General features: G+C 37.9%; 1 protein-coding gene across 23 annotated transcripts in view; it reads left to right on the forward strand.

The window, feature by feature from the left end:
- The window catches only part of CELF1 (CUGBP Elav-like family member 1), a 70,968-nt gene that overhangs the window by 4,364 nt on the left and 39,807 nt on the right, over positions 1–26,797 (forward strand). For 16 of the 23 annotated variants that reach the window (XR_012586678.1, XM_074584359.1, XM_074584363.1 and 13 more), the window contains one exon: positions 13,505–13,545. The exons of 2 other annotated variants lie outside the window; for them this stretch is intronic. The gene's annotated coding sequence lies outside the window, so the exon portion shown is untranslated. Of the gene's footprint in view, positions 1–7,796; positions 7,884–13,504; positions 13,546–26,797 lie in introns of those variants that run through there. 5 more of the 23 variants (XM_074584370.1, XM_074584365.1, XM_074584348.1 and 2 more) reach the window with 4 other exon arrangements.

A 26,797-nucleotide genomic window follows, 5' to 3' on the forward strand; every position in this document is an offset into this window, starting at 1 on the left:
ATGGTCTGGTTTTTTTGTTATGTTTTTAGAAAAGATACACTGGTTTACTGGCTGCTCTGTTAGAGGCAGAGTACTAGTGGCAAACTGACAAACTGCAAGTTTTGGTAATGAGTCGGTACTGATTCAGAGTAGATTTATGTGTACATTTAATGGCTTGGCTTGCAGTGGTAAAGTTCCAGGTAGACTAAGATTGTATAAACTGGATGTAAAATCGTATCTCTGGGATTTTGACATTGGTTTAACTAAATTACTTGTAAATATAACTTGGAATAGCTGGCTTAGATATTGCTGAAATTCATGCAAATAAGCAGGCACTCAGGGTTCTTTGTCCTTTTCACCAGCACACCTCAAGATCTTGAATGAGTATGTGGGTAAGAGGATGAGTGTTTGTTGGGTGTCCAGCGTCATGCTGGTATGGTATCTGGCAGCCTTTCCTTTGGAGACTTTTTTTTTGTTGCATGTTGAGTGTTCTTTCAGAACTGAATTCTCTCTGATTCTCCTAAGAACTCAGGTGGAGTTCTGTGATGTCTTACATTGTTTTTACTTGAAATTAATTAGAGTTTTTCAGACCTTGGCTTTTTTTTCCACCTCCATCAAAATGGTTCTCTGGTAGCTTTCACTTCTGTCTGCAGGCTGTTTCGTACTGCACCAGTCACAAAAATAATGTAGTTCTTATCCGCTAGATTTCAGTATTTCACATGTCAAAGTAAAACTATTGTTCTTCAAACATCTTTTCATTTAGAATTCAGGTTTTCACTGATTCCATCAATATTCTTGTCTATTTTTGCCTTGAACTATGCAGTTCAAAAGATATTCCAACACATGCACACTATCCACAAATCCTTCAGAATCTGTTGGAAAGAGAATGTTCATGTCTGTTTTTTTCAAAGCAGAGGAGTTGGTTATTTGTGAAGTCTGTAGTTCAAATGAAGTGCTTAGCAGACAATTTCCAAGTCTACATACAAAAATGATACTATCTTTCTTAATTTAGTACATGTAGAGATTTGCAGGATGGACACTAGGCATCTTAATACCTCTGCAAAATCTTGCAAGATAGAGCTTTGATAAATGATTCTTCAGAAAGCAAGGAAATCTCAGTCTTTCAGAAAGAGAGAATATAGTTTAAATGTCAAATCTAGCTCTTGCATTTCCTGTAGGCACAACACAGTGGAAAAGTAATTCTTCTCTCGTTTATAGTCTTAGATTCTGAAGCAGAGCACCATCTCAAAAGGTTTTTGCCAACTCACGTGAGCCTCCTTGTTATTTGCCTTCCAAAAATTCCTCTTTTCCATTTAAACTTATAATTTAAAAAAATAGACATCTTGATGACAGGTCAACTTAGTGAAGAATTTTATTTCTTCTGGGTTTTTTTTGTCCTGCCTGTCATTGTGTCATGCCTGTACAGTGTCTAGCACAATTTATGAGTGAATCTGAAGATTCCTTGCACAGTCATAAGTGACATTAGAAGTGATATTACCACTGAAAATGATCAATATGCAAAATCTTTGGGGAAAAAATAAGGGTTCTATATTTATTTCTCTAAAGCAGTTTTGACTGCTCAGAGACCTGTGATCGTATGCTTGGTACACTTGGGAAAGATAAGTGAGAATATTCTGATATTTATGGTGTAAAGCCACCCATATTACATTTTGGATTGTGCATTCAGTTCCAGAATTTGATCGCTATCAGAGGCAGGCTGTAGGTGGTACTGTCTATATTTCACAGTGTGGAAGCTGCTATGACACTGTTTCTTTGATGCAGCATTTTCTTTAGAATTTCTTTGAGTTCTAAAGTATTATTCATTTAATACAAAACGAAGTTTAATAGGCATTGCATGACTGCTTTCTGGGGAGAAAAATTAGGGCACATATTCTTGATCTTTTGAGGAAAATAATTCAGGATATGCTTAGGCATACAGGTAATTCTGAGTATGCTGGTGTCATCCTGAATTTTCAGTCTAAGCCATTATCTCAGTCATGAGAAATTTGAAAAATATTGAGATTGTGGGTTTAAATACCAGCACTTTTTTATCTTCTTGCAAGTCAGATTAACAGAACTACTGAACCAGTGCACTTGTCCTAGTTCTGAATTGGTGGTTACTACATTCCTGATATAGCTGCAGGTTGCAACTTCCACTTATTTGCATGAGAACTTTTCTAGTAACTTCTGTAAGATAGCTTTGTATCACCACAGAAATGTGGGATACACTAAGTATAAGAGATAGGCAGAAGCATAGAGTAATAAGTCTCTCATATGAAAAATTATACTTTTATATATAAGTGAAACTGCTTTCAAGGTTGCAGACTGTCATACCTGTGTACTAAAAAAATCAGGTACTATGCCATTTTATCTTTTTTTCTTTGAATACCTAGGGATTCGTGTTTTCAGTTACACTAATTTTGCTCCCTTTCCATGCCAGAATGTGAAGGGGGAGGGGAACGCTGCATAGAAGTGGTTTTCTTCCATTTTTAAGAAGAATGCATAGAAAAAGGTTTAGTTTGTGTTTAAACACTGGCAAAAAGGACTACTGGGAAAGCAGACATGATATGGCGGGCCACCATAATAGTTTGTATCAAGCAATGGGAAAGGTCGTGCTTACTGGTTTAGGAAAATACTTAAAAAGGGAGAAGGGTTTAAAAAGGTTGCTGTAATTCAATTTAGGGTTGGGGGGAAGGTCAAACTAAGAGCTTAGTATGTGGATGTGTGTGTCCAAAAGCAGCAAGGAAGACCTGGCCAGATCAGTTGTTCTTGAAATGCTAGTGGATGTGGGGATTCCCTGGAAGGGAGATTTTTGTCTTGTGCCTGAGTTGCTACCCGGATTCTGGTGGACGAAAAGTGTTGGACGTTTCTGCGTTATTAAGGTGGGTTCAAGCAAAATGGACTTGGAACTCATTTCAAAACAATAACTCCTTTAAGTTTGTACACTTTAATTCCTTTCCCCTCTGCACAGTGTGACAGTGAATGAGGGTGTGTGTGTGTAAAGGAACTTGTCTTAGCAATGGTCTCTTTCAGAGACCATGTATGGGTAAAGCAGTTCAGCTGGTTCAGCTCCCTGCTCCTCCCTCTCAGAGAGCGGAGTAGAATCTCTTCTGCTGAAACGGTTGTTCCACTTTCTGCTTTCTATATTTGTACAGCAGCAGCATGCTAGCTAACGAGGCAGTGTGGCTGGCCTTGTGTGCATTCGGCATTTACTGAGCAGAATTGAGAGCCAGGGCTTACAGTCTCTGTCATTACATCCGTCTGTCTGTCTGTCTCTGCGTCTCTGGGGAGGACTGGCGTTCCAAGTGAAAGGTGATCTGTTTGTGGATGTTTTCTTTTTTTGTGAAATGCAGTTTATACAAATTTGGAGTCTAGGGGCTGGGAATGGAGGAGGGAAGGCAGTTGTCTTGCAGGGAGAGTATGTAATGGGTGGCAGTCGCATCAGAAGGATACAGTTTTAACCTTCAAAAGAGCTGCTGTCTTCTAGGGTGAGGATTTTAGTGTCCCTGCCTGCTTTAGGGAGTGATTAGCCAGGACCTATATCTTTCCATAAAAGGTATGTTGTCACTGTCTGCCATGAAGATTAATGAAAACTAGATCCTGTCCTGGAAGAACTGAGCACTGTCTTTGCTTGTTATGGGCAAGGGGGATTAATGAGGAGCTAGACCCTGGCCAGCCTAGTTTGGAATAAGGAGTTGGTGCTGAGGGATGGGGTTGCAGGAAATACCTTGTTAGGAAGAGCTGGAAACTTGTAGCTAGGACTTCCCTGGCTATGTGTTTGCATAAACTTTGTATTCAGGCCCTGCTTTTCTTTAGTAGATCAGGTGAACAAATAGGGCAGGAAGACTGTTAGCTGCTGACACTGTAGTAAACTGTTGATATGGTGTTCTTTGAGTATCGGAAAGGTGCTTAAAATAGTGGCAGCAACTGGATCTGCCATTAACATTGGCAATAAATTTTTGAGAGGGAGAAAGAGGGAAATAGGTTATAGGGTACTTCTGTCTTCTAGGGGATGCTGTCCACTTACAAATTCTGCTGCCTTTTGAATATCTATACAAGTAGGCATCAGGCCTTTTGTTTCTGGAATTTGAGTGAGGAAAACATGGCTTCACTTATGAAACAGAAGGCAGCATCTTGCTAAAATCGGTCTTGAGGACCATTTTCAGTGTCTTCAGTGTATTTCCTCCTGATAAAGCTATGTGTTTGTTGAATTTAGAAGCAGCAAGTTTTGGAGGCAAATTGACAGTTCTCAGCTGCCCGGCAGTGTCTGAATCGCACTGTGTCTGCAGGCAGGGAACTGTGGTTAATTGATGTGTGACAGAGGGTCATCTCATTCTTGAACTCAAGCAACTTTGTTATGTGTCTGTTTTCTGATCATTCTTTGTGTAACGAGGACACACTGCAGTAGTTGTCTGGAAAACCTATGGAATTCATTGTTTGCAGCTTCTGGGATGTTAAGTTTGTTGTCTTAAGTGCCCTGATATGTTTCCCAGTTTTTCGAATCCTCTTAAAGCCCTCTGCCTTTATTTCTTCTCACTTTTTCACTTCCTGACTCCCTAGTTGACATCCTTTCCTTTATACTAGCCAGAGCAAAGTGGCAAAACCATAATCTAAACTGTTACTGAGTTTACAATACCAATTAAAAGCAAATCTTGGTACTGTTTGATGCCAGCGATTGGGGTTATACAATTTCTGTACATTGAAGTGTTTTCTGGTAGCATACTTAATTTTTGCTTGTAGTCTTGTAGGAGCAATATGATTAGGCAGTTTCAAAGGCCTCTTGGAAGTATACTGTTGCATGTTTAAAAAATATTTTGTCCATTCTGTGAAGGATGTCATGATAAATGGGTAGAACGCTAAAGAAATATATGTTCACCAAGTGCACTGAGTAGATGAAAGATAAAGCCAGGCTGTAGAATGGCACTAGGGGATTTAAATCTTCCATTTTGCAAGATTCTTCCTAAAGGCAATGTGTAAGAAAGTGACACTGTTCAGAGCTAAGCTAAGCTGTCAGTTGTGTTTCTTGGAAAACAGATGCTTTGAGCTACGTATATAGTAAATTTGTCTAGCACCTATTGCCCATTAGTGCAAAAAAGGTGAAGTGTTCTGCCTGTTTCCAGGAGTTCAAGTGATTCATGTAGCAAAACATAATGCTTTAGATGTATAAGGACAGGAAATCATATTTGCCATACATACTTTGAGTTTAAGGGAGAATACCCAGTCATCCATTCAGGATTGACTGCAGTATTATCCTGTTTACAGAATAAGTTTCATCAAGGTTGGAGACAAGTGAGAAATTAACTTTTCTCTGACGTCCTTTGAAGGTCCTGAAATTCCACAGGAAGGGATAATTTTTTATTTTCTTCTTACCTTATTGCTTTTATTTTTTACAAAAAGAATTCCTCCTTTTTTTTTTTTAATGTCATAGTCTTGCAGTTGAATAATAAAGTTAGGTTAAGGGTGGACATGTGGGAAGATTACAGAAATTTGGAATTAAGCCCAGTGTTCATTTGAAGTTAGTTAAACTTATAATTGCTGTTGAAAAGCAATTACAGGTATTAAACTCCAGGAAGAATAAGTGAAAGGTGAAAGTTGAAAAAGATTTACTTGTGATTTTAAAAAGCTGAATCATATAGTTTAATCAAGGATAGGGAGTGACATGTCTAAATATTGGACGCAGTCCACTGACAAAGAATTGGAGAGTAAAGGTGATTATATGTAAGAACATGCATATGTTTCTTACAAGTGTTTTCTTAATAGAAGTAGTGGAAGCCTCATTTATCACTCAAGGCCTTTAAAAAGGATTAATCAGTAGGGAATTAATTATGTGAAATTCAGCACCTAAATCTGATGATGTAGTTCCGCAAGTAATTTGAATGAGCATATGCCAGTATTGCTCTGAAAGAGGCTTGTTCCATCTCTCAGGCATTTCCCCTTTCCTTTGTGCTGCCAAGAGCATCTGTGTGGTTGTGTAGTGAACTGAATCAGGGAGCGTGTCTGGATTAAAACAATTATTTTCCTGTTGTTGTTGTTAGGCTAGATCACACCTGGATCATTTCCTTTCTCAGACTTGTTATACAGAGGTGGGGATGTATAGCTGGTGAGGAAAGAGTTGTGCTCTATTCTTTTGGCAAGAGCATCGGCTTAAACTGGATCTACAGTAGGAATGTCTTGATCTGTTGCTTTGTATTTCTGCCCCATTTCTATGTAATGTTTATGGAGCGCTTCTATGCAGTCTTATCTAGTAATATAACCCAAAAAAAAGAAGTAAGAATTGTTTGCATGCTTTACCTGGTGTGGCACATATCATTTGTTCTAGACAGGGAGGTACTAAATGTTGTCATAACGTAATTCTTTATGAACGTAGTATTTGATATGTGCTGTATTTGCTGCTGTAGAGAGAAGCCTGCTGTTTGGGAAAAAATTGGTGAACTTTGTCTTCTCTCTGTCCTCACATCAGGAATGTCACACATAGGCTATTAACATGTGAGGTTTTGATTCAGGAAGTATAAGGTGCTTCCAGAATCTGGCTATGAGGTACAGAAACCCTGAGAATCCAGGAAGATATATAAGAGGCTTTTATGTCTATTTTGAGTCCTCATGCAGCCAAATCTGTATTTATAGCACTTGTTTTTGTCATAAAGTTTCTGGAGTCGTCTCCTGCTAGCGGTGGAAACCATCTGATGTCATTCTGTGCCTTCCAGGAAAAGTGAATGGAAAGAATTGATGGAGAAGTGTGTAAGTGAAGAATGTCTGAAAATACGTGCATAAAACTAGAAGCAAGTACTGAGTCTGTCTAGTTCTTGGCAAAGTGCATTGACACTCTTGATCCTTCCCACCCCCGTCTCCCCCCACCCAGCTAAAGTCTAAGATCGGCTGACGGCTCCAGCTTCGTACAGCGGGGAGGGTTTCTGAGGCCATGGAACGAGAGAGGAGCAAGCAAAGCTGTGCTGGCAAAAGTCAGTGAGTGTTAATCACCACAGGCAAGCAGCTTGCAAGGGAGTTTTTCAGGGTCAAAAAAGGGGCCATGAGGGTAGTTTGTGGAGTAAAAGGCTGCTGACATCAGTAGGAAAGACATTCTATTAGTGATCTTTAGATGTTTGTAACTAAGAATGAAAGTTAGGCTTCTTCAGACAGAGAAAAGCTCATCTTAAGTGTGACATTACATTTATGAATGGTATTCCGTCAAAAATAGTGCTTCAAAGTGCTGCACATGTTTATGCATCAATGCATTTTCAGTAGGTATTAAGCTGTAAATTAATGCAGATTTTTTTTTCTGGTTTTTCTATATTATTTCCAGTGGTTTGTATGCTTCAGATACTATATAAAGATACTAAAGAGGGGGTAAATATTGCAAAAAAGAAACCAAAGTGTATATACAAATGATGACAAATAAGAAACCTTCAGAGAGCTTGAGTAGAAGCTTAGGAAGAACTGCTTTGCAGTGAAATGGTTAGATTTTATTTCATTTGGGTTTTTGAACAAAAGTCAGGACATTCCTGAGTTAATGTTCCCACAGCAATGCCAGTTTCCCTCTGATGAAGAAAAAGAAATAGTACAAAATATTTTTTAAAGCTTCAGCTCTACACACCCAATGTTAAATCTCTTGAAGTGCTAATGAAATTTATTTGCTGTTGAAAAGTACTTGAATCAATATTCATTCCTTAAAATAGAGCATTGACTCCAGTTCTTTGCAGATGTAAATGAGTGTAACTTGAGATTTGTGTCCATTTCCTTCTGCAAAGGATTGGACCATGTGCCTATTGCAAAAGAAGAAAAAAAAAAAATTGAGCATATTTTTACTCTTTGGTTTGCAGGCGTGGCAATGGCATATTCTGCACGGTAGAGTTCATGGCAAGTATTTGTCTAATATAAGCCAAGCAAGAGACACATACAAGCTTAAGGTAAATCAGTCTTTCTTAGTTGTGCTGCTTTGAAATAAAATAGAAACGTTTATATGTAAATATTTTGTAAATACAGAATTTCAAGCCTACTCAGAATTTTGCATCCAGTTCAATTCTGATCTTTCAAAATTGGGACACCTCAAAATTATTTTCCCTCTGAAGTTGGCAGTAGATGCTGGAAATGGTCGTATGCGCTTTGTCCTCTTTTAATATTTTAGGTTTAATAGCACAGAATACTGACTGTGTTTGAGTATCTCTGTGGGGAGACCTGCAATACATTTTTCTTCTCTGTTTGGATTTGAATTTATTCTCTTTTGTACGGTCAAAAGAAAGCGGTGTGTAAGTACCTTGATACCATCAGAAAAGACTTATTTTAACATAGAGCTATACATACTGCATCTGTCTAAACACTGCATGGGGTTGATTTTCTTACTGAGAATTTTTTACCTTGCCTTTGATGGTTGGTGAGTGAAAGTGTTAGTATCTGAATCTTGTGGCCGAGATGGATGAGGTTGTTAAAGTTCAGCTAGTATTGTTGCTTCTAGAAGTAGGCTTAGTGGTTAAACTGAGAATATTGTTTCTGTTCGCTACGCCTCAATCTTTTACACAAAAGAAGACATAAAACACTGCCACATTTGATAGGTCTTCCTGTGGCATGTACAGTATCCCTAAAGCAAAACATGAATGCGTGTTTTCTGAATATTTTGGATCCTCGTTCAAAAAGTAAATAAAATGTTGCATTGGTGTGTATCTTCTGTATTTGCAACTCTTGAGATATTTTGAGAGTCCCTTAATGCCATAATCTGGAAGGATTATAGCAAGTTTAAATCTTTTGTTGGTTTTTATTAACAGACAAATCTTTTGTGGAAACTTTCCATGAAGTTGTTTACTAGATTTTCAGCTGAGATGCAGTTGTAACAATGTGATGATATTCTCTGACTGCTACTGAATACATTCTGTCACTAGTTCTCAAAATATCTTTTCAGAAAGAAAACAAGATAATAATACTGTATAAATGGAAACTCTTAGGACCATAAAGTGACTTGTCCAATGCTATTCAGTTGCATAGTTAGTAATAGAACTCATGTCTTCTAAGTCCCAGTCTCACGTTTTCAACAGTAGACCATAAGATTGTTTTGCATTCTCAAACTGTGTCTCTTTATACTTTCATTATGGGTTGTAAGACGAATGATCGATCCTGGGAAAGTTAAGCTGTAATTGCTGACAGGGCATGGAACAGACATTGCAGATACGGTCTGCATCCCATCCCAAGTATTTTATGATGATTTGGTTACAGTAACTTGAAATATGGCATTTAAAATGTTTACCCCTCTCTTTTTTTGTCTTAATCTGCAGTGGTACCAAAATGCGCACCTCTTCTATTCTTCATTCTGTTCTTCCTACTATACCTTAAGTTGAACAAATTTACATTCTTATAGTCAAACATATTGTCATGAGTAATTCAGCTGGCCTACTTGCTAATTGTACAGATTGTCTGATAACCTGTATGCACATTAGTACTTGCGCTGGCAACACTGAGGCAAATAGTATTGGGCAGCTCTGCAAAAATAAAGCAAGCAGATGCAGTGACTAGAAGATGTTGCCTTGTGTTGAGCAAGTAGCTTCCGGTGCTGAGAGGTTTGGGTGGTGTAAAGATTGCAGTAGAAGGGCATTTCTCAGATAAGAAAGTATAGCTGCTTCCTTGGTGAGGTTTTGGCACTATAGCAGTTTGTTGTTGCTGTCTCTGTCATCTTGCTGTCTCCTAAGTAATGTTTACTAGAAGGTGACATACTTTCTGTGGGTTGTGACCTAAGCTGTACAGTAATTGAAACTTCATCTAATTTGTGTAGGCCTCTGTATTTGTAATTTGATTTATCTAGTGCACTTGTTCCTTTACTCTCTGATGCATCGTTATCTCCCTCCTGCACTTCCTCTAGAGAAATAGTTATTTTTATATTTCCAAGTTTTTATTATTGGCCATATTGGTACTTAAAAGTGTGTAAATCCACAGTGAGTCCAGACTGAATGTTGATTTTTATGTGAGAGACTGTTGACGCCAGGATATATCTGAGGTTGAGCTGTGTGGTCTGTTTTAGCTGTTAGCCTCTTTAATTGTCAGTGGTAATCCTGGTGTCCCATAAACATTAATTCCTGGAAAGTGTAATGAGAAATCAGAACTAACTAGCCTAGAAAAGTGCTGACTATGACAGTAATTTCATTGATCAGAATCCATTAAGTGATTTGGTATTCTCTTACAGGTGGTGCTGGTGAGACTGAAGTTTTGCTACTAAGTATCAAAGCAGTATCATTAGATTTATTGGCCTCAGATCCATTATGTAGTACTTAATGGCTAGAGCCACTTGTTTTCATTACCAGATGCAGTTCTATTTATATTCTATTGCATACCAGAAGTTTCAACTGTTTGTTCATCAGTGAGAGTGTATTTTGTCACTCTTAGATTTGTCAGGGCTAAGTGTTAAATCTAAGTGTTAAAACTTCATTTTTCTACATGGAATTGTCAGGTGTTTCTCCCAGCTTTTTACACAATTATTGGGAAGTGACATCTGTACTCAGATGCAGCACTTCAGTCAGGGGTGCAACTTCAGGAAAAATATTCTTTGCAAAAGCCATGATGAGATGTCCCAGTTTACACCGGTTAATTGTTTTGCTGTCCCCACTAAGAACCTACACTCATGCAACTACGAAAACAGTTCACTGTAAGCTTCTCATGTTAGGCTCTGGTGAATCTGCAGTTTGCACAAGAGCTTACTGCCATGTCAGTTAATTACAGAAATTGATACGCTACACACATTGCTACCAGCATGCTAGCTGTATATAACTTCATCTGAGGTATCAAGAATCCTGATTTCTTCTGAGAAGAAATACAGCTGTCAGACTTTTTGGCCTTTGGGCCAGCTTTGTCTGTTGTATAAACTTGAATGAAGTATTTGGTGTATTTATATTCTGCATGCAATTAAATGAACCAAACTAAAACAATTTTGTTTTGAGAAACACTTATGTTTTAAGAGCGTTCTCCCAGGCTTTCTACAAGTGGTTGTCAGATTTGCTGCTTGCTTTTTAAAGTTTTTTATTGTCTTGGATTTTGCCTTTGATCAGTGAGGTATATATTTTTTCCAAAAGGTATCCAAGCGTTATGAGTTCCTCTGGCTATGTTAGCTGTACTTTTGGTTCCTTTGAAGTTTTTGAATTAATTCTATAGACATTTACATAGGTACACGTGTGAAGGGAAGATTTTCTTTTTGACATTAAAAAGTTGTTTATGAGTTTATCCTTAAGCATTTATAAGGTCAGTGAGCTGCGTATTTCAGTTTTTTCTGAAAGCTGATTGTCACAGAAATATAACTTAGCATTTATGATACTTCCATAGGGCTTAAATATTTGGCAAAGTTTGGGTTTAAAAGGAAGAAAACAAAAACTTTGTGTTTCGTGATGTTTTGAAGCCAGGTCTGTTAGCAGAAACCTGAGACCATTTTTTGGCCATAAACAAACATTCTTTAATTAAACTTCAAAAAAGCAAGGGAATGTGGGTGAGGTGGAAGGAGGTGTCCTCAGGTAACATATTTGCCTGAATCACTAATAGGAGCTTTGTAATTCAGAATGTTATTGTAAAACAGAACAAAAATAAGTATGTAAAGTGTTTCCTGACCAATAGTCAGTTTTCAGTAATATTTTAGAAAAGATAAATTCATGTCGTGGTTTTGGCCAGTGGCTGGTGACAGATGCTCTCCCCCAAGCTCTCCTACATGGAGAGGAAGAGGAGAGATAAAGAGATTTAAGAGTTTAGAAGAAACTAAACTACTTTAATGAAATATTAATAATAAAATATAAAGGAAATAATGAAATAGGTACAGTATATACAAAACTGTTTTAAGCTCCCAGGATGACGTCACTGGCAGGCACTGGGGAAGTCCCAGGCTGGACTCAGCAACGGATGGGAACTGTATTCCACAGATGGAGTCAGGAACCCACGGATTGGGATCAAAGGCAGATGAACAGACAGGGTCCTCCTCAGACATCAGCCCTTGAAGAAAAAGAGTTGACCCTCTGATCCCTCAGCTTTTATACTGAGCATGGGGCAGATGGGATGGAATATCCTGTTGGTCAGTTTGGGGTCACCTGTCCTGTCCACTCCTCCATGCAGGTGGGACCCCTCTACGCTTTTCCGCTTCCAACCCTCCAACGGGGCAAATAACAAAATTTGCTGACGTTGGTTGTTATAGCAATAAGTATAAGCAAGAGCCTCTCTGCATACCATTCCTTGGCACAAACTGTAAACATCGGTCTTATCACTCTGATAATGAACCATTGTAGACACAACATGCTGTTAATTTCAGAGAGTTAGAAGAGGCCTAGCTAAGAAGTAAAATTACTGAACAGGAAGTTCGTTCTGTTTTACCTCAAACCAGGACAATTCATAATTTTGAAAATACACATTTCAGGTAACTCAAGTTATGTTTCTCAGGATTTGTGGATTGATTTTTATTGTTCTTATGTAGTATTATAAGAAAACTATTCTTTGTTCTGTTTAGGATTCTGTATTCCTTTAGAGTTTATAATATTTTATTAAATCAATTGAGTAAATTCTGAAGAAATTAGAACAATTGAAAACTACTACTAAATAGGGATAAAAAAATTCTCAAGAGATCTTCCTCTGGAAAAGAGGACATGAGTACATATGATAAATATCCAAGTATACTGCAAGACAAGTTAGAAAAGGATACGGATTGCTTATCCACACTTCTCAAAGAATACGGAACAAAGGTTATGAACGGGCCTGCAAAGCAGTCAAAATGTGGGAACTCAAATAGCCTTGTATAACTGTTCTTCATGCAGATGGATGCAGTTACTGTAGATAAGTAAACAGATCTGGATTTTCTGTAAAATACTGCTAACTATCATGAGTGTAGTCCTGCAAAATAACCTAGGAGGAAGCAGAGAACAAATTCTTTAAAAAAAAAAAAAAACAAAAACAGTCCAAGATCTGTATTTAAATATGCGCTAGCTTTTATTGTGGGTCAGTTACTGAATCTGCAAAAAGAGAACCCTGAATCACAGAGTAGCATCCCCTACTTATGAGATGCTAGTACAGAATGTCTGTGCGGATCTTGGTTGATGATTTGCTTAAGATGTAGAAATAATATTTTTCCTTATGTTGTTAGTTCTCTGTGTTCCCTCATTCAGAGCATTTTCATACATTTCCATCTATGCTGTATTACTGTCAAAATAATATAATATAGGAGTTTAGGATTGTGGGTACTGCTGTTGGTAACTCTGCTTCTGTCATGAGAGACAAAAAGCCAGACAGGTAGGATAATTCCACTGAATGTTATTAGGAAGCTACAAGACTTCTGTTTTCAGTCATGTTGTGTTTGCAGTCCTTTCTTTTGTACGCTTTCATTTATTCTCTGTATTTTTGAAATGTGCAACTTCATTTGAGTCTAATGAGGGTTGTTACCACCTCATGATGACATCTGTTATTAGAAATATGCTTTACTTTTGGAGTCCTCAGCATTTACAAGATGGAGTTCATGTTATGGTGATTGTTATTATCCGATTTTAACTCTGGAGTACTCAATGTCTGTTTTTTCCTTATCTTTTAGAGTGAAGACTGGAACAGCTAGAGGGAGGTGCGTAGCTGCAGGTATGAACCAACTACAGTTTGTATCCCTCAGTTGCATGTTGGAGCTTGCTTTCAAAGGTTTAGAGAGAAGTTGTTTTTACTGTCAATGATGAAAGCGGTCATTTTCCACTGCAGTGAGCATTGCTCCCTGAACCTTAAACTTTTTGCAGTTTCCTGCCTTTATACTGTTAAAGGGGATTGGGAGCATTAACAACATAGGATTGCAAGTACCAAGTCAATAGGCTGCTTTAGCTCCATCTGTAATTTAATAATTTTAGAAACATAACTAACTACAAAGTAGAAATGCATGTCTTCATAGTAATTTCTTGACCGGAACGAATCTGAAGTACTCTGTAGTACATGAAACACTAAAAGTGAGTATTAGTGGAACAACTCCCTGTGGGTTGAGACAGATTTGGTTATGTGCAGCAGAATGGGAACATAGTCAAGTGTGAAAATGCTTGGAGCCAAATGTAAGGGTCTCCTGGTGCAGTTTTCTTAATGCCTGAAGTCGAGTAAGGGCGTAGTTTCATGATACAGCTGAGACAATTCCCTCTTCCTCCCTTATTCAGTTTCTAACTGAGTAGTTTTGTGTCCTTTGGTTATCCTTGGTTCTTGTGATGGTTTCACTGCATGTTAGACAAAGTCAGTTTGACAATAAAAAGCTCTTGTGATCGAGTTGTTATTTCTCTGGTTTAGCAACTTGGAATGATTTACTGTGTGATCAGAGGATTACCAAAAGAATAGATCAGACTGTCTATAACTGTGCACCTTAAGAGTTTGAGTTCAATTCTGAGAACAACTGACCTGTAACTGCTGTGTTAATTAACACTATCATGCTCCAAGTGTTGTGATGAACACTATCATGCTCTTCTGATGAATCACCTCTGCTATGGCAGAAATATTTAAGGCATGCTTTAGTCTGTAGGCAACCAGGGTGAACTGAGATTTGATACTGTCTTGAGGAAACACTTGTTTTCAACTGTGGTCAGACATCTGCTACAGTCATGTCTGTATCAGAAAGATCAAATTTGTCTTTAAAGTGCAGGATATCCTATCACTCCATGTGTTACTCATCAGGGTAGAAAAAGCTAAAGTTGGATTAAGAAATCCAGGAACGCCTTCATTTCCAAGTGATTTTTAGAGAATTGGTGATTGACCTCTATGTTTGGAAGTACTGGTCTGAGGACATTGGTTTCCAGGCATGGTGGATGTTGCAAAACACCAAACTTCTTTTCCTAAATGACTGGTGCTCCATACTTTGCCCCTCGCACCCATTTGCTGCTCCATTAGGACCATACAGAAGATAGGAAAGAGATAATACCAGTCATTACATTTGTGGTTTTGTCTGAAGAGTTTGTATCTTTTGAGACAAACTGATCTGTGATTATACCTAGTTTTTCAAACTCATGGGATTCTGACAATTACAAAACAAGGTCCAGAATCAATAGATTTGGATTACTTCAGTAACAAAACAATGAGATTATTTAAATAGCAAAGTAATCATCAAGTTTATGGTTGCTGAAAATAAGTCACGAAACGGAACACTTCCATTTGGTGCAAGATCCATGGTTTCTTATCTTAAGAGCAACATAAAGTTGAATTCATCTGCCATAATGTGAACGTAGAAAGGTGTACGAATGAAAGAGGACTGAGTCTTTTCTTGAATGTTTGATAATGGTATATAAAATTGTTTGTATGCATCCCAGTATGAAATGCCTCTTAGGATGATTAACTCCATAAATTAACTCCACAGAAATCTATCATAATAAAACTCATTGGCATTCTGCTTCTGGTGTGGTACGGAGAATAAAATTGAGGAGGAGTCAGCTTTGCTTTGAGTTAAGGAATCAGTCAGCCTTTGAAATAGCAGTTGGTTTTGTTCCCCACTTTTCTGGTAGCTGCTATCTTTAACCAGGCAAGTTTTTGAATAGAGAGTTTACTCTAAGATTCAGGATTGCTTCTTGCGTTCAGAAATTTATATGCCGTACTTTGCCAAAGCAGAATAAAGTTATTCTTCTGTCAAACAAATTATTGTCTTAAAAGTGCCTTGTGAGCACTGACAGTTTCAAGACTGAGGAACTCCTACCTCTGTGTTGTCTCTTGTCATATCCACATTCACCATGCTGATATTCTGCTGGAGGACAAAAGCACCTTTGTGCTGTTTAAATGCCCTGTGAATAGAGAGCACTGTAGTGTTCATATTGTTCTTACTGCCTTGGCGCTCCTTTAGGGTGATCCTGTTTTCCTGAAGGTAAGCTCTAATGAAAACTCCATTGAGACAGATCTGCAGATATGTTGTGTGAGGAGGAATAACAACTTACCTTGTTTTTACCTGAAAACATGTCTGTTCAAATAAAATTTCTGCGGATCCGAGCCCTTTCCAAAATGTAAGTCTTTGGCACGGAGACTAAAATGAGCAGTAAAAGATTGTAGATTTGCCTACTTAGGAGGAACTTCAGCTCTTCTGCCATAAGAGAGAAGTTGGTTCTTCCTCAATACTTCTAAAGCCATTTATAGTTTGGGAAAGTAGTTGTAAATTTGTTTGGTTATAGATTTATTTGTTTGGAGGGACTGCTCTGGACCAGAGTAGTAGTATTCATTGTTTCTTGGCTTACCTCTTCCTGAAGTTGAAACCAGTATAGTGTCGAATGGTTATTTAGACCTTATTCAAGAGGAAATTTTTAGACAGGCATGTCTGTATTTTCTTAGCTGATTAGGAAAACTGAGGCACATATATCATACTGTTTCTCTTTTGACTCTAGAGGCTTGAAAAGTTTAGATATCTTTCAGAAACATACTCTCTGACATTTTGATTATGGTCCTGCATGTGTAGCTCAAAAGCTGGTGAAGTTTTGTGGGTGGCTGTTTGTGTAAAATATGCAACAGGGGTCTCAACTTTGATTAGGAGACAAGATAACAAAATAACAGCTTCCTAAATTGATCACATTTCTTTTGTGCCGGGGTGATGCTGGAGCTTCCCTTGTTGCATCGGTTAATCTTGTCTACCCTGGAATGTATGCAGTAGCTTGAGTTGTTTGCCTTTCCAGGGATGCGTTATCCTATTCCTATCTCCTCCACTCAGCTCATGAACAATGCTGGAGCTATAGCTTTGCAGCCTTGTGCCAATAGCCAGGGGAAATCACGTTTTATCGTGTTCTAAGTAGATGCACTACGTAGGAGTTGTTATTACAGTGATTGCTATTTTAACTGCATAGTGTGCTCTCCTGGAGCTGTCTGGGCTGTGTATGAACTCCCTTCAGGTAACATGCAATAAAAAGCTTTCATTTGGATAAAATGAAATGAGAGAGAAATAGCGAGTGAATTTTTACTATAGTATAATATTAATTGATTCTCATTTGTATCTGGTACTATCAGTAGAAACAATTTGAGATTAAAGGACTCCTCAAATGGCTTGCATGGCAGTTCTGATGGCTGCAAAGGACAATGAAACTTGACTCATTGCTTTGTTTAGTCCAAAAGGTCTCTTGAAACTTAACAGGGGAAGAAAAAAAAAAAGCTTCTATCGTACTTCAGGAAGATTTTTAAAATGGTCTGACTGCTATTCTAAGACACTTCAGTAAGGAGAGGTTTTAAAATCATTTAATAATATGAAGTTTATTTCCTTGAGTTAAGATTACGTGTTACATTTATTAAGTAAAAAAAGTAACTCTCACCAGTTCTTACTTTAAGGTTCTGCTTTACACGTGCACAAGGTATGTTGCTTGCAAGAAACCTTTAGTTAAAGGCATTTTTGATTCACTGTAGTTCTCATGTAGGGTAATACAACAATCTTCATATGTGGTATTGTCCTGAAATTTTATAGCTGGTTCTGTAGTCTCCCCTGGGTCCAATATGCAACCACACAGCAATTTTCTGTGTAAATGTAGTTGCTTTGCCCATTGTAGTGCTTTGTGGCATGTTTGGCTTGAAGACAAGCAGACTGTTCAGAGCTTTCCAGGACCCAGTGGATTTCCAACTCCTTAGCTGAAGAATAACTTCTGGCCCTGTTTTAGTGGCAGAAAACTAACCTAAAATGTGTAGTCTATTCTTCAAAAATCTCTCTAGCAAATATTGCAGAGATGACAAAATGTTTGTTTCCAGTGCATCTTTTTGACTAAATACAGAGCTGCAGATTCCTATAACATAGGAAAAGACTGAAAAATACAGGACTGTGTGCAACCAGATTTCTATGTCTTGTGTTTCTATTACAAAATAGAAAAGTTGAAGGAGATCTAAAGTATTCTGTTCCGTAAAATTGCTTGTTTCTTATAATTGCTGTTTCTTACACAAAAAGCTGGAATACCTGAAAGTAAACTTCTGGCCAATTTAAAAAAAAAAAAGTCATGTTTGTAAGCTCAGAGACAACATTTGGGGAGAGAAAGAGGGGAAAAAGCTTTCAGGGCATGATAGCAAGCATTAGTGTTCTTGTTCTCTTCTACTTAAGATTTAAGCGCTGAAGGGCAAGTGTGTTTTATCATCCATATTTTCTGTGTATCTGAATTCAGTCAAGAAACAAAAAGAAAGGGGGTGGGGGGGAAACCCCGCAAACCTTGCTGCTGCTGTAAATGTTCCATCCTGTCTCCTTTTAGTAGTTCTTTGTCTTTTCACAGGATAGAAATGCATGTCCTCACTTCTTATACTCTCATTTCCTGCCTTGTCTCCTGTTCTGTGTCATTCTGCTGCCTTTATTTCCTCTTACTATTGTTGTGACCAAGCCACTTTTCCTACTTTCCCAAGAGCTGTTTTTTTTCTGTCTACAGTGCCAAAGTGTCTACATGTCTTTCAGATATCTTAGGTACTTAAGATTTCCATAGTTTGTGTCTTGTAAAAATACAAGCATTGTTGTGTTCTAGCACTGTGATGATAAAAACTCAAAATGCTTCCCAAACTGTGTCTGCTGGCATGTTGGCAGGTGTTAAAAAAAATAATAATTTTAAACTGAAATTCTTTTGCATACCTTTCTGTAGAGCTTAAGCAGGACCTGAAATGCACATTTCACGTCTATTTACAAAAAAAAAAACCCACAACCTACAGATAAGGGTAAAAGGATTAACTCTTTTACAGTTTTTTGTTGTTGTTTTTAACATTTATATGTCTTCATAGAACAAGAGGAAGAAACCTATAAGCTGCTTCTTTAAAAGCAATTGCCCTGTGGTTCATATATCAATGCTTCTTACTCATATCAGTTATTTATTGTAAAATGTCTTGCAAAGAGGGATAAACATGTGATGACTACTCCTCGTCTATCATGAGCCAAAATGGATTATTCTAGAGAGCCTGCATTAAGGCTTGTTGTTATCTGTTCTACAAGTACAGATGCTCTAATAGGTTGTCATGCATTAATTGCTCCAAATTCATGATTTGGTCTTTTGGCAATTTGTTCATCTGCTTATTTGCTTTGTGTCTAGTGCTTTTCGTACAGTGTCTTCTCAGACAGGCCTTTGCTGTCGTCTTTGCATCACAGTACTCTGTTGTGGTTTTGGGGGGTTTGGTTTTTTAAATTCACTACTGCTACTGAGAAATAGCTGATAATGCTGATTTTTGTCTACCTCTCTGTTAGCTTAATCTGAAAAAAATGAAGAAATGCGGAAGACGAAATAAAATTTAACAGGAAAGACAGAAATTTAATATACATTTCGGATCACTGTTCTGAAGGTCACAATTGGGAACTTCAATTAGAAAATTGAAGTCCAAAGCTAGCAAAATAAAATGTCTTGCACTATAAGGGAAAAACAACAGTCCAGGTACCACTCTTGTTATCTTTCTGTGAAGATTAATGGAAGTGTTTAATGTGTCATTGGGGAACAGGTATAAGGAGGAGATAATTAAACACCAAAGAAAAGATGGAGTTTCTAGGAAAAATTTCAATTTGAAGATTTTACTTATGTGGACATAATTATTTATTTATTTCACTGTGCTAGTGTAGTAGACTATTATCCCAATGCTGCACAGGTACTCTTCCTGAAAACAGGGTGGGCAGATACTGGCTGCCTTTGGAAAAATCCAGGTAAATACTAACCAAAGTTGCCTGTCACTGTGTAAATGGCACTATTGCAGATTGTGATGTTTGAAGTTCTTTGGATTTTCTGCCTTTGTGTAAAAAAACAATTAAACAGATACAGATTCTGGAAATAATAGTTGTGATATACTTCAAAATAATGCAAAAATATTTGAGTAATCTCAAACCAGAGAGCTTTGGAGGCTATCAGCTTGCTTATGTCTTGTTGCCATAGGGGAATGAGAAATGTTATGTTCAGAGATGGGTGTTTGAGGTCATCATCAGGGAGTGGTTTTGTGGCCAGTCTATTCCATTTTTTTTCTCTTTTTGGTAATGCCTGTGCAAGTCTTTGTAGTATCATCACTGAAGTAGCAGCCACAGCTGCAGCGGGTCAAGCACTGGGTTAGCAGCCTCATGCTGCTGTGTTAGCTGACAGCTATGCACTAAGAAAGTGTAAAACTCAGGGTAGCATCGTGCAGCTGTTCTGCCCTAGAGAAGCAGATCATTGTCTGCAGAGCTGTGGGTCGCTCACATTGCAGAATTCCGATAGCCGCAGCTCTGTCAGTGTATTTGCAGCACGCTCATGTGTCCCTTCTCAGGCAAACAGATGAAGAGGCCGTGTATCAGAGGGAGCTGAGGGGAAAACTGAAGTTTGGAGGCCACTGTCTTAAAGTTTGTGAACTTCATTCATCTGCTATAAGAGGGTCTTAAGACTGATAATTCAGCTTCTGAGTTCTTGTTAGATCTCCTTTTACTAGCAGTTATTGGCAGAGCAGGACCTAGTTGTAGTTTTTGTGGCTTCTCAGATTTGAACAGATGTTGTAACCTGTTTCCTGGTAGATAAGCTCTCATATTGCAGAGCTACCGTCTGCCGTTTGGTGTAAGTTATCCTCATGAAGGAGCCAAATATTGAGTATACCACAGATTGAGTTTGTTCATCGGTTATGTGATGGCATATTGAAAGCAATTGCAAGACACTTTAAGAGGGGAAAGTGTATATACTGGTTACTCTCTGTGCTGTAACATTTCCTGAAGTCCAGAAGTGTGTTTGGGGAGGGGTGTTTGGGTTTTTGTTGTGTAGTTTTTTTTTGGGTGGGGGTTGGGGATGGGTTTGTTGTTACTTACTAAAGCAATTGAATATATTGCTGATAACAGCTGAGCATTTTTAATTAGCATTTACCTAGTATCTCTATAGTTCAGTTCTTGAGTAGTTTTAACAGGACAACTGTTCTTTTTTTCCATAGTGCTTTTTGTTTTGTCCCAACACGAATGCATAGGTGTACTGCTCTTTGGAGTGTTCCAGACCTGTCTTTGCTATTCACAAAGGCTAATAATCTATAGTGTTTGTTTTCACCATAAGACTAACTCAGTGGTCTCTCGGTCTCTCTGTTTTCAACTGAGGACAACCTAACCTGTTGTGGTTTGTCTGGTAGCTTCTTCAGGGCCTCTTCGCAGTACTTGTCCAGTCTATTCTTGCACGCTTGTAAATTTATTGCACCTACACTATCCTGCCAACAAGGCATTCCAAAAATCTACTACCCTGTGCATGAAATACCATCTCCTTTCCTCCTCAGAGCAGGAGTGCTGTTGTATCAGTCACTAAGATTTTTCCTTTCTTAGTTGTCATTTGAAAAGTTATTTTGGAGATACTAGCTGCTTGGGAAGATAATAGCCATACACAACCTATTACAGTTGATATGTGCATTCATTTCATTGCTTGTTCTTTGAAATAAAAGCAAGAGGGACATCTAGACTGGCCAGACAAATAAACACGTGACAGGCAAAGCAGAACCGTTTGGCATCATGTTGGTATGTGGATAATACTGTAGATATAAGTCTTCCTTACTTGTTTTTGCTGTTACATTAAAGTCAAAGATGTTTCTATCAGAGCATTAGTTGATTCCCGGACTTTACTGTTTGTACTTCCATCAAAATGCTGGCTTTACATCACTGGCCTGTCTAAAGACCTAGTGTTATAGACTGCTTTGCTGGAGCCTTTTGAAGTGTCTTTGCACTCATGCATGCAGCATGGGGAACAAACAGGAGGAACTGGATGCCTTCTGCAGTCTGTGCTCTAATCTAGAAGTATTTTGACTAATAGAAAGATACCTGCTACAGAGCGCTCAGTTGGATTTTTATTGGCCTGTTTTTAAAGGAAGCAATGCACAAGCCTTAAACTGTCATTTCTTCCTGAATACTTTTGTATTCACTGTCCGTATTCAAATAAATTTGTCAGAGCAGTAAATGTCTCAAGGCATTAAGTTCCTAATCATTTAGCATTAACTGAGGGGGGGGTCAAAACAGAACATTCAACTCTTGACTTTTGCCCATCGGTGTGCAAGTAGCTCTGAACTAGCCTGGCTATTGGCTTTGGTCTGCACAGCTAAACAGGTAGAAGTCAGTAAAGGATCTTGAGACTCATTGGATTATTGTACGGAGGTAAGACACATCTGTAGGAACAGCTCTTCTTAGTTCTGCTTTGGTATGTATTGGCATACTTGTGTTTAGGGTTACCTCTCTAGTGTATAGGTTTATTGTATAGCAAACAGTATTTTCAGTTCTCTGTATCCTAGGAAAGCATCACTGCATCCTGGTTTGTCCATGTGACGTGTGGAAATTAAGCAGCAAAGGGAAGCTGCTTGGATTTTTGCATCAGGTTGGTACAAAGCTTGGAACAGAGCCTTATTTTCTACCACAGCTTTCAGGGCCTTGATGCCTCTCTGAAGCAGGATATTCAAGAAATAGGTCTTTTCTGTCTAGCTTAGTTCAGAACCATTTCATACAGGGGTTACTTACACAGGTATGGGACTTTATATACTGTTTTGCCACCTCATAATTCTGATCTCAGTTGCCACAGAGAAGCAGTCACTTTTGTGGTTTTAATCCAAACAATGTCTTCTCTGTCTATTTTCACATGAAGATTTTGCACTGGATGTGTTGATTTAGAAAGGTAAAAAGTTGTCACTGGGGAACTTGAACTGCTGCACTGGACACAGTCTAGTTTGTGGTTTCCTTCTGACAATGTCTAGTACTACGTAAATTAGACAAATGGATCTAAAATCTTAATAATTATTGATTAGACTGTGTTTACAGATGAGGTTACTTACTTGTTTCTTCCTAATGTCGTCTAGAAGGTGGTAGTTCTTACGTGCAGTATTTTGATACATATAGTCCATGTGATATCTGTTTAAAAAAAAAACCAAAATAGTTGGGATTTTTATATAAATCTATATCTATGCAGTAAATAGAAGTTTAAAAATATATCGCTGCAAGCATCCAGTTGTGCTCAAACCTTGTCAACTTTTGACAGGATTGCAAAAGTCACCATCACTAACAATTTATTTTATCTCTTAATTTATTAAGAAGTGTTCCTTCTTACCACTTAGAAATCTGCCTTTGCTAGTCTCGTGCTTTACTTATATGAATATAGGAAACTACAGCTGCTTTGTGAATTGTATTAAGGTAGATCCTGTTTCAAGTGGATGTTGCATAGCAGTAAGAAGGCAGGAACAACAGAAAGAAAATTTTCAAAAGAGGCATATGAATTTGAGGAAGCCCGTAGACAATTTAGAAGAAAATGTACCTTAATGTGTTTCTTATAAGCTTCACTGTTTAGAATTCATTAAAATAACAAATTTGTTCACTTGAGTGCAAAGTTCTATTTCCTTTTCCAGAAAAATAACCTAATTCCCTCATTTTAGAAAATAGGTTTTGTAAAATTGACTTTGAATCGTTTGTCTTTATTGTCAAATAAAAGGGTAAGTTTAGTTGATGCTTTATTTTTCCCTTTCTAAGAGTGCCTAGGCAGAGCAAACATCACCCTGTCAGCCAGAGAGGGATAGGTGACTTGCTGCTTCATCTGCTGGCAGAGAGCTGGGAGTCTTGGGGATTCTTCAGTCAGGCAAAAGTTAAGAATTCATTCCTTTTGAGCTTTCACAGAATTAATTGGAGTAGAAGCTATGGGTAAGCAGGACTTTGTCCGCAAGTCAGAGAAGTAGGTCAAGACTGTAATGATTTATCTCAAACGTTGGTTTGGGGTTTTTTTCCCAGAAATATTTTGAGGAAGGGGAGAGGGGGGAAAAAAAAAAAGCTTATTATAAGCTATTTTTAGAATAAAATTTACTTACCTAATTTGTGAAAATCCATCTAGGTCTGGAGAGTAGGGAGGAATTAAATGCTGTCAGATAAATGCGTGAAAGAGCACCATGAAACTTTGCTATTTCTGAGATAAAAGTAATTGTTGTCCCCACCTAGCCTTTTTCTCCACCTGTAAACTTCTACAAAAATTTCATATAAATAAGAATGTTTTTCAGTTAATTTAATCTGAATTGTTGTCAGCCCAGAGCTTCATGTATTTTGATCGTAAATTCAACATTCTTAATGTGTCAGATTTGTGTATCCACAGTGCATAACTGTCATAGAGATTGGCAGAGGGAAGATACTGCAACTTTGGCAACTAGGTAAGGGGCTTTTTGTATCCAGTGAGGCATGGGAAGACAGTTTGTATTTCAACATAGGCAGAAAACATTCTCACCACATGCTTACATGATCAACAATGAAACAACAAAATATTGACAACTAGTTACTGTATTTTGATGCATGTAACCTAGGGGTTATCTGTTTAAAAACAAAACTGCAATTCAGCAACACTGTAGGGATCTGGAGATGCACAGATAATAATACAAGGGGAAGTTTATTCTAGGACCTGTCTCCTTCAAAGCTTCACAGTGTCTGATTTCCCTATAGCCTGCATCCTTTCCCATAGTTTGCTCTCACCATCCCAGTAGTCCCTCAGCTTCAGATTTGTGTATGTTGTCTGAGGTTCAGACTGTATAAAATAAAAGATGGTATTATCGTTAGCTTTCAGAGTTAATTGCTCATTGAAATGAACAAGGCTTTCTTAGGAAAGAAAATAGGAAACAGGTTTTCTGTTTTGTGGGGTGTTGTGGGTTTTTTTTTTTTTAAGGTTTTGTACCCCAGGATGGGATGCAATTCTGTACACTCAAAAAGAAAAGCAAAACTTTTAGCATTTATACTCTGCAATCTCTGGGGAGCATATATAGCAATATATTCTGCAGCATAATCTAGGGCTTCAGTGTTTTTTAATGTTCGTATTGTCAGATTAGCACCACATTTAAATGTGTAGCTACAGTCCATAGAGCTTGGAATTTCAGACATTGTTTCTATTATCCTTTGAATAGAAACAGTCAAAGAATGGATCTGGAAGCCAGCAGGAATTTGACATCTGAGCAAAAAATAAGTGTGTTTAGCTCTCTTATTTTTCTTTCTTTCTTTCTTTGTGAGCAATGGCTGGGATGACTTTTGTGGTTTTTATAATTCCAAAGAAACACTGCTTCCCAATTTAATTCTTATTTCTGTATAGTAGCGAAACACCATTTTTTTCCACTTTGATATTTTCACAAGTGAAGTCTGTAAGTCTTTTAATTTCGATAGCTGATGCCTTCAGCTAAATAATGTTAAAACAAACCTGTTTGTACACTAGTATTTTGTCACTGAAATTGCCATCATTAGTGCAGAAGTATGGTACCCTGGGGCACTGAGTCCTGTCTAACATGCCTTCAGATTCGCCATTCTAGTATTGATTCTTCCTTTCTCCCAAATTGTATTTAGCAGCATGTGAAATATTTTTGGCACTGTTCATTACATGAAGTGAGAACATCACACGGGAAATTAGAGTAAGTATAACAAGAATTAAAAATTAATATGTAGCAGGATGCACAAAACCTGTGCATTTAATTATCAAAGCTAGTAGACTGAATTTGACACGGAGTGTAACAGCATGACAATGCTGCAACTCGTTGCAGTTTGGTTTTAATGGAACAAGCAGATATGACTTCCATTTTGAGAAGCAGAGAGATGAGGGAAAGGGTGGGTGTAGAATCAAATCATAATGACTTAATGATTTTCTTCAGTAAGCTAATCAATCTCAGTAACCTTTTTAAAACCCATTTTCTAGAGTATGTGTTGCCAGCATTGTCTTTCATCGAACCTACAGTAGCATGGCTGCTGGGGTATTTTACTGGCTGCTTAGAAAAGCTAAAGATGACGGGAAGACCAGGAGGAATGAATTCTGGTCTTCACAGGTAAGACCAGAATTTACAGTGATGGTCTATAGATTTATGTGAACAGTGGCAAGAACCTCACCATATCTTCTGCTGTTCTAATGACATAAATCTGAAGTGTTTCTCTCTGTGGGCTCATTTTAGAGCAACCCATAAAGTGGGCTTCCGGCACAATTTAATATTTGAAGATGACGTGTTTGACACAACATGGTATTTTTGAAGTGGGGAGCCTGTAGGATATGTCTGAAGGTAGATATGAACAATTTATTGAAAGCTAATAAATTGACCTGTGCTCTCTAGTGCTTATTTGCATACTCTTAACAGTGGTGCTTAGCAGGTAGCTTCCACCTTTTTCTTTAAAGAATAAGCTTCCTTGCCTTTACCACGTAGTAAAAGCGTGCATGAAGTACTTACTGTGGAATAATGCATGTGCTAATAATGTGTGCTAAATTCATGTCCTCTCTTATTTTGCAGTAACATGCAGATCTCTTTGTATTGTGAGGCCTAACTCCTTTTAATAACCTTTTAATTAACCTCACTGTAGGCAGAAGATCAGAAATGTTTTTTCGTTCAGAGGTTGGAGATGCTTATTTATGAAGAAATAATTGACATGCTGTAACTGTGCAAGCATAAAGAAAGCTGTATGCACTGGCCCATCTAAATAACTGGAAGTACGTGTCGCAGTCATTGACAGACAAGAAGGAATTGCCACAGCATGCATTCCATGATGCTCTAAGAGTTTATTTTGTGGTTGTATCAACCATATATGTAAGGCTTATCTGGATTCATGTTCAACTTGAATTAATCATCCCTCCTGGAGTGCTTGGACACACCCAGCTGCGTCTGCAGCACTCACTCTCTGCAATCAAATATTTTTGCATCTCCCAATGCATCCAGTATTATCCAGTTTATCTCACCATTAGTTTGTGTATTGGAGGTCTGTATTGTGTGTATAAATACATATAAGCGTACCTCACATATAAATACACCTCTCAGTTCCTCGAGCAACATATTATTCCTGTTCCAATGATGAAGCAGCTGAGGCATTCTGATCTGTGTTTTCAAAGATTATAAAACAGTTTTCATCAAATCACTGTGTTTTTCCTATTCTTTATCATCTGTAGGCTCTGTATATCTCTGGATTTATAGATGCATGATGGGCAAAGTATTGTTTCTGGAACTATGTTAT

This window comes from Larus michahellis, chromosome 4 (genome assembly GCF_964199755.1).
Source record: "Larus michahellis chromosome 4, bLarMic1.1, whole genome shotgun sequence".
NCBI classification, from domain to species: Eukaryota; Metazoa; Chordata; class Aves; order Charadriiformes; family Laridae; genus Larus; species Larus michahellis.